The sequence below is a fragment of the Nycticebus coucang genome, chromosome 12, assembly GCF_027406575.1.
Source record: "Nycticebus coucang isolate mNycCou1 chromosome 12, mNycCou1.pri, whole genome shotgun sequence".
Lineage (NCBI taxonomy): Eukaryota > Metazoa > Chordata > Mammalia > Primates > Lorisidae > Nycticebus > Nycticebus coucang.
In genome coordinates this window covers 41,070,504-41,083,451 of record NC_069791.1, presented here as the reverse complement: position 1 = coordinate 41,083,451, position 12,948 = coordinate 41,070,504, and the positions used below count along the sequence as shown (strand labels likewise).

The 12,948-nt window shown below is 38.0% G+C and overlaps 1 protein-coding gene across 3 annotated transcripts in view; it reads left to right on the top strand.

Moving 5' to 3' along the window:
- The window catches only part of PIK3C2G (phosphatidylinositol-4-phosphate 3-kinase catalytic subunit type 2 gamma), a 453,317-nt gene that overhangs the window by 401,505 nt on the left and 38,864 nt on the right, over window positions 1–12,948 (top strand). The gene's annotated exons all lie outside the window — the stretch shown is intronic.

Genomic DNA, 12,948 nt, shown 5'->3' with positions numbered 1-12,948 from the left:
GGTCCCAGGATTTTCCATCTAGCTCATGGCACCAAGCTTTGTGGAGGACTGACTCTTAACTCTTTGCATGGTTCCAGTACCTTCTCTGTGAAGCCAAGAACCAATAGGGTTTCCCACAGATTCTCACGTAGCATCATAGTAATTATCATATTCTAAAGTGATCACTTATGCATATTTCTTTCCCCTCGAATAGTTGGTACATTTTTTGAGAATAAGAACCCTGTCTTTCAATTCCAAGAACCTGCAGCAAAATATGTAGTTAGCCTCTAAGGAAAGGTAAAAGTTTCACTCTCTATTAACCCAATTCAGGGATGGGTCAAGTCAGAGGCAAGGGTGGTAATTGGGCCACGTCATGAAGAAAGAAAGGGAACTTTCTCTCTCTCTCTTTCTCTCTGTGTGTGTGTGGGGGGGGGGGGGGGAGAGGCTTCCTTGCTGCCTCTAGTGATGTTATTTCTGCTGCTTGATCATACAGTATGCATTGTAAAGTCATTATTAGACATATAGCAAGGATTTGTTCCCTTTTCCATTTCCTGAACTAAGGTATGAGAAGGGATTTTTCTTACTCATTCTAGTATATCAAGCCTTCGGCACAGTACATGATACAATGGAGAGGGAACTTTCTAGGTTATGGGGCATGTGATGAAAGACCCGAGTCTGGCTGCAGTAAACGGATAAGTATAACTCTAACTCTCACTGGTTCTTCCACTCTTCCTCAAGCCTAGTCAAAATGTGTCCTCCACATGGCGTCACTCCCCAGGAGATTACACTGGATGTGGAGAAACTTCAGCTCTCCACTTCATGCATGTAAATCTCTCAGGATGCATATGGAATGATCTAAAGGAGAAAACTCTTCTCCACATGACATGCAACTGGAACATACCAGTACTTAATAAATATTTGTTCAGTGAAGAAATAACGGGCATAATTTGAAGAGGATACATTTGTTACAGTCTTAGTATTAGCCAGACATGCGAGGATGCTCGTTTATAAATCTGTGGTGTTTGCCATCAGAAGTTTTTGTAATATCTGGACAAATAGTTTACATTTTTTGGCAAATCTCTTACTCATTAAAATATTTATTTTCCATTACTTTTGGTGAGGCAATCCTCTTAAATGAAAATAGCAGTTGTGTAAGAAACGCTTACATTGGAAAATGAAGATTCAATCGGCTGTCATTTGTGACTACATGCATGTTCATGGATTTTAAACATCTGTATAAACATATGAGTTAAATATATTTAGAAATATTTATAATCAAGTTAACAGGACATATACAGGGTGATCAGAAAGTTCGTGTGCAATTTAAATAGTTACAACGTGAATTTTATGGCCATCTTGTATAAGTATATGATATATGATAGCATGGAACAGAGTCTTCTTGGAAACTACATATTTACTCCAGTAATGTTGTCATTGCTCAAAACATTTTAGAGCATGCCTGTTGAAATTGCTTTGGAGTTGGTCGTATAAACCGCACAATAAAGTTGGTCACACCTAATTTTTGATCAAAAACAATATTAACCAACTTGGTTACCCATTTAATTCACCACATGAACACCCAAATTACTTTGACAGTTTCCAGAAATGGCATTTTACACTCAGCTGAAGTTGTACTACCAAGGAGGACATTAGAAATGAATGCGATGCAGGCATGAAGGGAGGACAGGGAGTGAGAAAGAGCAAGAATTTAAGATGCAGATCAAGTTTTGGTAAATAAGCAAATGAAACCTACAAAAAGTAAAAAACCACTTAGGTGCACTAGAGCCTAGCCATCGCCAGTGCTCACAGAAAGTTATTAAAAATGCAGTAATACTACTTTCAGCCTGACTTCTCAATCAGTCCTAGACCTCTCCTCTTTTTCTACATTTAGCATTATGACTTTAAACATCACTTACATGTCTTTCTCTTCCATACCTGCAACTCCAGCTTGGAACTTTTCCTTCAAATCCCGAGTCATATGTATAACTGATTGTTCAACTCTGGAACTATGATAGGCACCTCAAACTTACTACTCCAAATCAAACTCCGGATGACTGTCCCCCCAAACCTGCTTCTTTTATAATCTCTCATCTCAGTAAATAGCACCTACATCCTCCTACTTACTCAGGTTAAAATCCTTAGAATCATTTTGCTGCTTCTCCTCCTGCAAGCTGCATCCACTTTATCAGCAAATCTTGTCAGTCTGCTTCCAAAATAAATGCAGAATCCCACCACGCTTCACCTCCACTCCTGCCACGGTTGGTTCAAGCCACCGTCATCACTTAACCTGAATTGCTGCTATAGCTTAACAGACCTCCATGCCCTTATTTCTTTATAATCTCTTCTTAACCTAGCAGCCAAGATGTTCCTTTGAGAATAAAAGTCAGGTCCTGTTATTCCTCTCTTTATACCACACACGTAGAGTGACAGCCAATGACCAACGCTTGTTACTGACCTCTGAGGCCCTCACCTTCTGCCCTTGACCTCTCCAGCATCAGCTCCTACTGCAGACTCCTTCAATCACTCCATTCCAGACCCAGTGACTTCCTTGCTGTTCCTTGAATATGACAGGTGTGTTGCTGCCACACGACCTCAGTATCTGCTACTCTGTTAATGTCAAATGTTCTTCCCAGACTTGTGCCTCAATATATTCTGTGGTTCAATCTCATATGTCTGAATAACCATATTTTACTGTCATCATTTCAGTAAAGTCCTCTTTGACTCCCACATGTGAAATCACAATACCACCACCCCTCTTTGTTGTCACTTCCAATTTTTCTTTTCTTCTTTATTTTCTTTTCTCCCCTGTATTTCACTGTTGTAACTCAGGGTATATAGAACATGGCCAAGTACATAATAGGGTGAACAATGAATACTTTGCCCAATGAAAGAATATAAATTACTTTGCCTGTGAACAACTAAAACTAGCATTTTTCTCACCTTCCGAAAATTCTCCTGCATTGCACTCTTCATGGCTTCTTTTAAATAACTATTTTATTTCTTTTGCTTATCTGAAAACAGAAATAATATTTTAATATAAATGACATAAAATTCATCTATAAATTTTCAGTGTATTTTCTTTGTTCACATCTAGTTTTAGCTAATTGTTATTTATTTTTTGGTCCTTTAGTGCGTTCACATGCCAAAGTAATCAGACTGAAGGAGTTGTGCTTGATTTTATATTAATATTAAAATGAATAATTATGCCTACAGTTCTGTTACATTTAATTTTAAGTTTGATGGAAGGAATTTTTTATCTTATATTAAATCTGTGAAGCTTTGCTCGAACAATTACTTTCCTCCTGTGAGACCACAAGCTAAAGCAAGATTGCTAAAATTCTTTTCAAAGCAACATAACGTGATTTACGCTAGGGAGCAGAGACTGGTGAAGTGCTGCAGTCATTTAACAGCTGGGACAAGATTTTTTTTAAATACTATTTCAGTTTGTATGAATAAAAAACATAACATTCATTTAGATTTGAAATGTTTTTTTTTAAATCTCCCAACCTTTCCCATGTATCCCACCTTAAAATGCTCTCTTTCACTGACTGCTGCACTGTCTCTCTATGACTTTGCTCCTGACCTCTAGTCTGTGGGCTTTCTGGGCTGTTTTCTTCTCCCTGCTCTAGAAGATCAGCATTGCAAAAGAAGGTGAATGCAACTAATGGGAAACTCTCTTCCAATACTGAATCGACCCATGCTATCATAGTCTCTGTATATCACACTGTAATAGAATTAAAAAGTTATTTTAAATGAACAGCAAATAATGTCAGGAAAAACCAAGGATACCTCAAATGTTGTACTATCTAATCTTTTCATAAGACACAAAATGGGAAAAAATCAGTTTCTGTATGAAAATTAACATGAGAGAGTCAAACACAATAATAAGAACCCCCAGCCAAACACACATGCTCACTACAATTTTATTGCATTTTATTTTTTGTTTAAGTAATTTTTTTTACAATTTTAATGTGTATGAGTATAGCATGGATTTTGGTTTTTGTTTTGTTTTGTTTTGTTTTTTGAAACAGATTCTCACTGTGTCGCCCTCAGTAGAGAGCTGTGCTGTCACAGCTCACAGCAACCTCCAACTGTCGGGCCTACATGATTCTCTTGCCTCAGCCTCCCAAGTAGCTGGGACTACAGGTGCCCGCCACAATGCCTGGCTATTTTTTTTTTTTTTTGCAGTTGTCATTGTTGTTCAGCTGGCCCAGGCTTGGTTTGAACCCACTAGCCTCGGTGTATGTGGCTGGCACTGTAACCACTGTGCAACTGGCACAGAACCAATACTTTTTTTTAAATACAGTTTCCTAGGTGCAACTCCCAGCAATGCTGACTCTGTATGGGTGAACCGGGATATCTGCATCTGGATTTACAGTCATCCCTTGGTCTCATGGATTCCTCTCCTCTTTCATTTCTAGACTTGTTTTCCTCTCTCCTGCTATAGAATGTGAGCATTTCATAGGTTTTATGGTGCAAGAGTGGACCACACTTTGAGAAACATTTCCAAAAGTGCTAAGTCCTCTAATATCCCAATGGACACTCTACACACAGTGTGAGTTCTGTGCTGAATCTTGTGAATTGTGGTGCCTGTCAGAGCAAAACAGAGACAACACTTAGATAACAAATGAAGGTTATGGGGGGAAAGCAAAGATAATGGCAATATTTGACATACAAAAGTAATAATGTTCTGTGTATCCTTTTAAAACTAATTTGGCTAAGTCCTCTGACTATCTCCATTCTTTCAACCTTCTGAAAATCTAGATACTTAAAATATGCCACTGTTACATCCTACATGCACTTCAATCTAAATGGCAATAAATAACAATCTAAATGGCAATAAAGGGGGGTGATTTCTAATAAAGGGTAATTTCCTAATAAAAATCATCATATCAATTGTATTTGGCATACGTTGCATGAATAAAAATTGTTCTTCCAGAGCTAGCACCTTACAGCATTGATGTCGCATTTCAAAGAACAAGATGAAAGCAATGAATAGTGAAGAGCACCCAGCCCAGATTTGGATATTCTGCTGTGTCTCATGATACATTTTTTTTTTTTTAACAAGGAGACATTGATCCTCAAAACTTGTAGATTATTTCTTTTTTTTTTTTTTTTATTGTTGGGGATTCATTGAGGGTACAATAAGCCAGGTTACACTGATTGCAATTGTTAGGTATCCCTCTTGCAATCATGTCTTGCCCCTATAAAGTGTGACACACACCAAGACCCCACCCCCCTCCCTCCTTCCCTCTTTCTGCTTCCCCCCCATAACCATAATTGTCATTAATTGCCCTCATATCAAAATTGAGTACATAGGATTCATGCTTCTCCATTCTTGTGATGCTTTACTAACAATAATGACTTCCATGTCCATCCAGGTTAATACGAAGGATGTAAAGTCTCCATTTTAATGGCTGAATAGTATTCCATGGTATACATATACCACAGCTTGTTAATCCATTCCTGGGTTGGTGGGCATTTAGGCTGTTTCCACATTTTGGCGATTGTAAATTGAGCTGCAATAAACAGTCTAGTACAAGTGTCCTTATGATAAAAGGATTTCTTTCCTTCTGGGTAGATGCCCAGTAATGGGATTGCAGGATCAAATGGGAGGTCTAGCTTGAGTGCTTTGAGGTTTCTCCATACTTCCTTCCAGAAAGGTTGTACTAGTTTGCAGTCCCACCAGCATTGTAAAAGTGTTCCCTTCTCTCCACATCCACGCCAGCATCTGCAGTTTTGAGATTTTGTGATGTGGGCCATTCTCACTGGGGTTAGACGATATCTCAAGGTTGTTTTGATTTGCATTTCTCTAATATATAGAGATGATGAACATTTTTTCATGTGTTTGTTAGCCATTCGTCTGTCGTCTTTAGAGAAAGTTCTATTCATGTCTCTTGCCCATTGATATAAGGGATTGTTGGCTTTTTTCATGTGGATTAATTTGAGTTCTCTATAGATCCTAGTTATCAAGCTTTTGTCTGATTGAAAATATGCAAATATCCTTTCCCATTGTGTAGGTTGTCTCTTTGCTTTGGTTATTGTCTCCTTAGCTGTACAGAAGCTTTTCAGTTTAATGAAGTCCCATTTGTTTATTTTTGTTGTTGTTGCAATTGCCATGGCAGTCTTCTTCATGAAGTCTTTCCCCAGGCCAATATCTTCCAGTGTTTTTCCTATGCTTTCTTGGAGGATTTTTATTGTTTCATGCCTTAAATTTAAGTCCTTTATCCATCTTGAATCAATTTTTGTGAGTGGGGAAAGGTGTGGGTCCAGTCTCAGTCCTTTACATGTAGACATCCAGTTCTCCCAACACCATTTATTGAATAGGGAGTCTTTCCCCCAAGGTATGTTCTTGTTTGGTTTATCAAAGATTAGGTGGTTGTAAAATGTTAGTTTCATTTCTTGGTTTTCAATTTTATTCCAAGTGTCTATGTCTCTGTTTTTGTGCCAGTACCATGCTGTCTTCAGCACTATGGCTTTGTAGTGCAGACTAAAATCTGGTATGCTGATGCCCCCAGCTTTATTTTTGTTACAGAGAACTGCCTTAGCTATACGGGGTTTTTTCCGGTTCCATACAAAACGCAGAATCATTTTTTCCAAATCTTGAAAGTACGATGGTGGTATTTTGATAGGAATGGCATTGAATAGGTAGATTGCTTTGGGAAGTATAGACATTTTAACAATGTTGATTCTTCCCATCCATGAGCATGGTATGTTCTTCCATTTGTTAATATCCTCTGCTATTTCCTTTCTGAGGATTTCATAGTTTTCTTTATAGAGGTCCTTCACCTCCTTCGTTAGGTATATTCCTAGGTATTTCATTTTCTTTGAAACTATGGTGAAGGGAGTTGTGTCCTTAATTAGCTTCTCATCTTAACTGTTATTGGTGTATACAAAGGCTACTGACTTGTGGACATTGATTTTATATCCTGAAACATTACTGTATTTTTTATGACTTCTAGGAGTCTTGTGGTTGAGTCTTTGGGGTTCTCTAAGTATAAGATCATGTCGTCAGCAAAGAGGGAGAGTTTGACCTCCTCTGCTCCCATTTGGATTCCCTTTATTTCCTTGTCTTGCCTAATTGTATTGGCTAGAACTTCCAGCACTACATTGAATAGTAAAGGTGACAGAGGACAACCTTGTCTGGTTCCAGTTCTAAGAGGAAAAGCTTTCAGTTTTACTCCATTCAGTAAAATATTGGCTGTGGGTTTGTCATAGATAGCTTCAATCAGTTTTAGAAATGTGCCACCTATGCCTATACTCTTCAGTGTTCTAATTAGAAAAGGATGCTGGATTTTATAAAATGCTTTTTCTGCATCTATTGAGAGGATCATGTGATCTTTATTTTTGCCTCTGTTAATATGGTGGATAACGTTTATGGACTTGCATATGTTAAACCAGCCTTGCATCCCTGGGATGAAGCCTACTTGATCATGATGAATGACTTTTTTGATGATAGGCTGTAATCTCTTGGCTAGGATTTTGTTGAGAATTTTTGCATCTATATTCATGAGTGAGATTGGTCTGAAATTCTCCTTTTTGTTTGGGTCTTTTCCTGGTTTTGGTATCAGGGTGATGTTTGCTTCATAGAATGTGTTGGGGAAGATTCCTTCTTCCTCAGTTTTTTGGAATAATTTTTGCAGTACAGGAATAAGCTCTTCCTTGAAGATTTGATAGAATTCTGGAGTGAAGCCATCTGGACCAGGGCATTTTTTGGTTGGAAGATTTTTTTATTGTTTCTTTGATCTCAGTGCTTGAAATTGGTCTGTTCAGGAGGTCTATTTCTTCCTGGCTGAGTCCAGGGAGAGGGTGTGATTCCAAATATTGATCCATTTCCTTCACATTGTCAAATTTCTGGGCATAGAGTTTCTGGTAGTATTCAGAGATGATCTCTTGTATCTCTGTGGGATCAGTTGTTATTTCCCCTTTATCATTTCTGATTGAGGTTACTAGAGATTTTACTTTTCTATTTCTCGTTAGTCTGGCCAGTGGTTTATCTATTTTATTTATTTTTTCAAAAAACCAACTCCTTGTTTCATTAATTTTCTGAATGATTCTTTTGTTTTCAATTTCATTGATCTCTGATTTGATTTTGGACATTTCTTTTCTTCTACAGAGTTTGGCTTAGATTGTTCTTCTTTTTCCAATTCCATAAGATCTCTTGTGAGATTGTTGATGTGCTCTCTTTCTGTTTTTCGAATGTAGGCATCTAAAGCGATGAATTTTCCTCTCAAAACTGCTTTTGCAGTATCCCACAGGTTTTGGTAGCTTGTGTCTTCATTGTTGTTATGCTCAAGGAAGTTAATGATTTCCTGTTTTATTTCTTCCTACACCCATCTGTTATTCAACGGAAGATTGTTTAATTTCCATGCCTTTGGGTGGGGTCGAGCATTTTTGTTAGAGTTGAGTTCCACCTTTAGCACCTTATGGTCTGAGAAGATACAAGGTAAAATTTCAATTCTTTTGATTCTGTTGATATTTGTTTTATGTCCCAGGATATGATCAATTTTGGAGAATGTTCCATGGGGTGATGAGAAGAATGTATATTCTTTATCTTTGGGATGGAGTGTTCTATATGCGTCTATCAAGCACAGTTGTTCTAGGGTCTCATTTAAATCTCTTATATCCTTGTTTAATTTCTGTTTAGAGGATCTGTCCAGCTCTGTAAGAGGAGTGTTAAGGTCCCCCGTTATTATGGTATTATCAGATATCATATTGCTCAGACTGAGTAAGGTCTGTTTCAAGAATCTCGGAGCATTTAAATTGGGTGCATAACTATTTAGAATTGAAATGTCTTCTTGTTGTATTTTTTCCTTGACCAATATAAAGTGACCATCTTTGTCTTTTTTGACTTTAGTTGCTTTAAATCCACATGTATCTGAAAATAAGATTGCAACTCCTCTTTTCTTCTGAATTCCATTTGCCTGAAAAATTGTCTTCCAACCCTTGACTCGGAGCTTTAATTTGTCTTTTGAAGCCAGGTGTGTTTCCTGCAGACAGCAAATGGATGGCTTGTGTTTTTTAATCCAGTCAACCAATCTATGTCTCTTCGGTGGGGAATTCAAGCCATTAACATTTATTGAGATAATTGATAAGTGTGGTAGTATTCTATTCGTCTTATTTGTGAGAGTCCATTGCTTAGTTTTATCTTTTGCATCAGTGTGGAGGTTAGGTTCTGTCCTTTAATTTCTGAGTTCTTACTTTGCTGCTGATCCATTGTGGTGGTCAGTGTGCAGAACAGGTTGAAGTATTTCCTGTAGAGCTGGTCTTGTTGTGGTGAATTTCCTCAATGTTTGTATATCCGTAAATGATTTGATTTCTCCGTCAATTTTGAAGCTTAGCTTAGCAGGGTACAGAATTCTGGGCTGGAAATTGTTCTGTTTAAGTAGATTAAAGGTAGATGACCATTGTCTTCTTGCTTGGAAAGTTTCATTAGAGAAGTCTGCGGTCACTCTGATGGATCTGCCCCTGTAGGTCAACCGGCGCTTACTCCTGGCAGCTTGCAGAATCTTTTCTTTTGTCTTGACTTTGGACAGGTTCATCACAATGTGTCTTGGAGAAGCTCGGTTAGAGTTGAGGTGACATGGGGTCCAATAGCCCTCTGAAAGCAGTGTGTCAGAATCTTTGGTGATGTTTGGGAAATTTTCTTTTATAATATTCTCTAGTATGGCTTCCATTCCTCTGGGGCATTCTTCTTCCCCTTCTGAGATTCCTATAACTCGTATGTTGGAACGCTTCATAAAGTCCCATAATTCTGCTTTCTCTCTCTTCTTTTCTGCCTCTTTTACTATCTGAGTTATCTCAAAAACTTTGTCTTCTACCTCTGAAATTCTTTCTTCTGCATGGTCTAACCTGTTGCTGATACTTTCCATTGCATCTTTAAGTTCCCTAATTGACTGTTTCAATTCCTTCAGCTCTGCTATATCCTTTTTATATTCTTCATATCGTTCATCTCTTATTTGATTCTGTTTTTGAATTTCCTTTTGGTTATTTTCCACTTTATTAGCAGTTTCCTTCATTGTTTCCATCATTTCTTTCATTGTTTTCAACATGTGTATTCTAAATTCCCTTTCTGTCATTCCTAACATTTCTTTACAGGTGGAATCCTCTGCAGTAGCTACCTCATGGTCCCTTGGCGGGGTTGTTCTGGACTGGCTCTTCATTGTGCCTGGAGTTTTCTGCTGATTCTTCCTCATGAGTGATTTCTTTTATCTGTTTCCTTGCCCTAATTTTCCTTTCACTTCCTCTTGCTCTTTAAGTTCTCATGCCTGTGGAAGTTGCGGACGGGTTTAGACGGATTGAACACACGCGACCACTTGCCGGTTTTCCACTGTTTTAGTCCTCCTCTTGGGGTCCAGAAGTCTCTTGCTGACTCCCTGTATCTTCTCAGGGGTGATGATAGGCAGATCCCACCAGCCAGAGATGCCTGGAGTCCTATCTCCCCAGACTCACGGTGCCCAGATGCAAGGAAGCTGTTACTCGGCTGCCATCTTGCTCTGCCTCCCCTCCAGCCCAGTTCTTAACTGCTGGTGATTTGCTCTCCGGGGGATCTTTGGCAATGCCTGGAGCTGTGGTTTCAGTCCTGCTGTGGGTGTGGCATTGGGTCCAGGCTGCTGTCTTCTCTCGCTGGCCTTACTGAGTCACTGTGGGCCAGAGAGCATGATACTGTCGTTGGCCAAGCTGAGTCAGGCGCACTGTGTCTGAATGTCGATTATTTCTGAATGAAATAAATTATAAATTGCTCTATAAACCTATTCTCATTGATCTCTTTCTACTAGCCGACATCTTTCCTTTTTGAATTTTTCTGTTCCTAGGATACCCATGGAACTTCACTATCTATGAATTCTCTATACCTCTTTGGCAGCACTGTTCTTGAGGTTTCCTTATCTTTCAGAAATTTAAAATAGATGTGTGTACAGTAGCTTAATAAATTTTTGCTTTACCGTTAGACCTTAAATGTGAAGATTTTCCAGTGTTCAGGTCTTTAACTCTTGAAACTAATTCATCTAGTCTTGAAAGATAATATGAATTACTCCTAAATTTATACCTTTACTTTTAATCTTTCTCAGAACTCTATGTAGAGTAGACCCTCTGTAAGTTGACCATCCAAGGGACTGTAACAAACTAGTCAACATACAGAGGGGGTCAAAAGAAGGAACTAGGCCTACTGTACTGATAAAGACATGTGGTGTGTCTCTGGTCTATGAACATTAGGTCAACTTAAGGAGTTGGTCAACTATGGAGGTTTTACTGTATTTCCAACTGCCTGATGGGTATTTATACTCTAATATCTTGCCATCTTTTTCTTTTTTTTTTTTTTTTTTTTTTGTAGAGACAGAGTCTCACTGTACCGCCCTTGGTAGAGTGCCGTGGCGTCACACGGCTCACAGCAACCTCTAACTCTTGGGCTTATGCGATTCTCTTGCCTCAGCCTCCCGAGCAGCTGGGACCACAGGCACCTGCCACAACGCCCGGCTAACTTGCCATCTTTTTCAACTCATGCAGCCCTCTACTTCACACTAAAATGAGCTCTTGAACCACTTAAAAATTATTTTACCATCTGCAAGTAACCCCTCATCAAACTTCTCTATTATTTCTATATTTCAAACTCATTCTTTTACTCATATACAATCATCAACAAGTCCTTTTAGTCTCCCTTTACTTTGATTATTCTCAAAATCCTATTCATATTCCCTATGAATTCATCTTCATCTATGGGTTACTTTGAGCAGCTGTTATAGATGCCTTTACCTGTTTTCTTGTTTCTCTAATCGCTTCTGAATAAAACACCTTCAAACTCCATTTTATTATATCAATGAAAATGTTTAAATTTAAATTTAAAATTACTTAGCTTCATACCTAAAGGGCTACACAATCTAGCTATAGCCTACCTTTTATATACTCCCCCCAACACAAAACTTGTATTCTATCTAGATAGATCCCTCAATATTGACTGAGCACACAGAGCTCCTTCTAGCTGACTATGTTCGACTTCTGTTTACCTTCTACATCCAAAGTGACCTTCTAGGTGCAGCTCAAATCATTCATCTTCTCTGAAGCTCCTGGGTCACTCTTGTTCCTGTGGTGATCTTTCTCCCCTTCCTAAACTTATTATACTTGCTATACACACCATCCATTTGCTATTTACCACCTCATCTCAGCTCTTGAAACTTTGATCATCTTAGTTCATCCTGCAGTTTCAATTGTATTGACAATTCACTGAATGTAAAAAAACATAGAAAATATATTTTGTTTGCTCTAATGTGCAAACTGCAACTCACAGTGCTATGTACTAGATACACAGCTGTTAAATAAGTGAATGTTTGCTGAAGTGTATATCACTATGAAAAATATCCAAAGTCCAGAGCAACTTAACATAAGCTATATTTATAAGTCAATAGCTGTTCTCTGTGAATTCTGCTATCTATACTACTTGATACTAAACTGAGGACGGTCAAGTGTCAAATATTTGATCTTAACATCCGTCTCACTTAACAATAAAGCCAAATCTTGTTGCAGACTATTTTTCTAAATGTTCAGAAGCTCTGAACACTCTCCTGTTCAAATGACATAACTATCATTGTATAGGTCTCCACATGAGTAAAATTTCATTTATTCTCTCTCTGTTCTTTTATGACAGTCTTGTACCCTAATCTCTGTCCTTTCTCCAAATCTTCTTCAGTTCTACATTCTGACCTAAAAAATATTCTGACTCAAAAAAGAACAGCCAATAAAAAAATGTTAAAAGATGGATGAACAAGTATAGATTTATAGAGAATAGCAAGAAGCTGAAACTTCTTATAAAATTATTTAAAAGGGATATTTCATTTAGGACTATATTTTGAAAATGCAAAAAGATGCAAAGATGAGTTAAACAATTAAGGTCTAGGGATTCAAAACATTTTCCTTTTATCTAGTATGTTAAAGTACTCTTTATTAATAGCAAACATTAGAATGTAAATGATGACG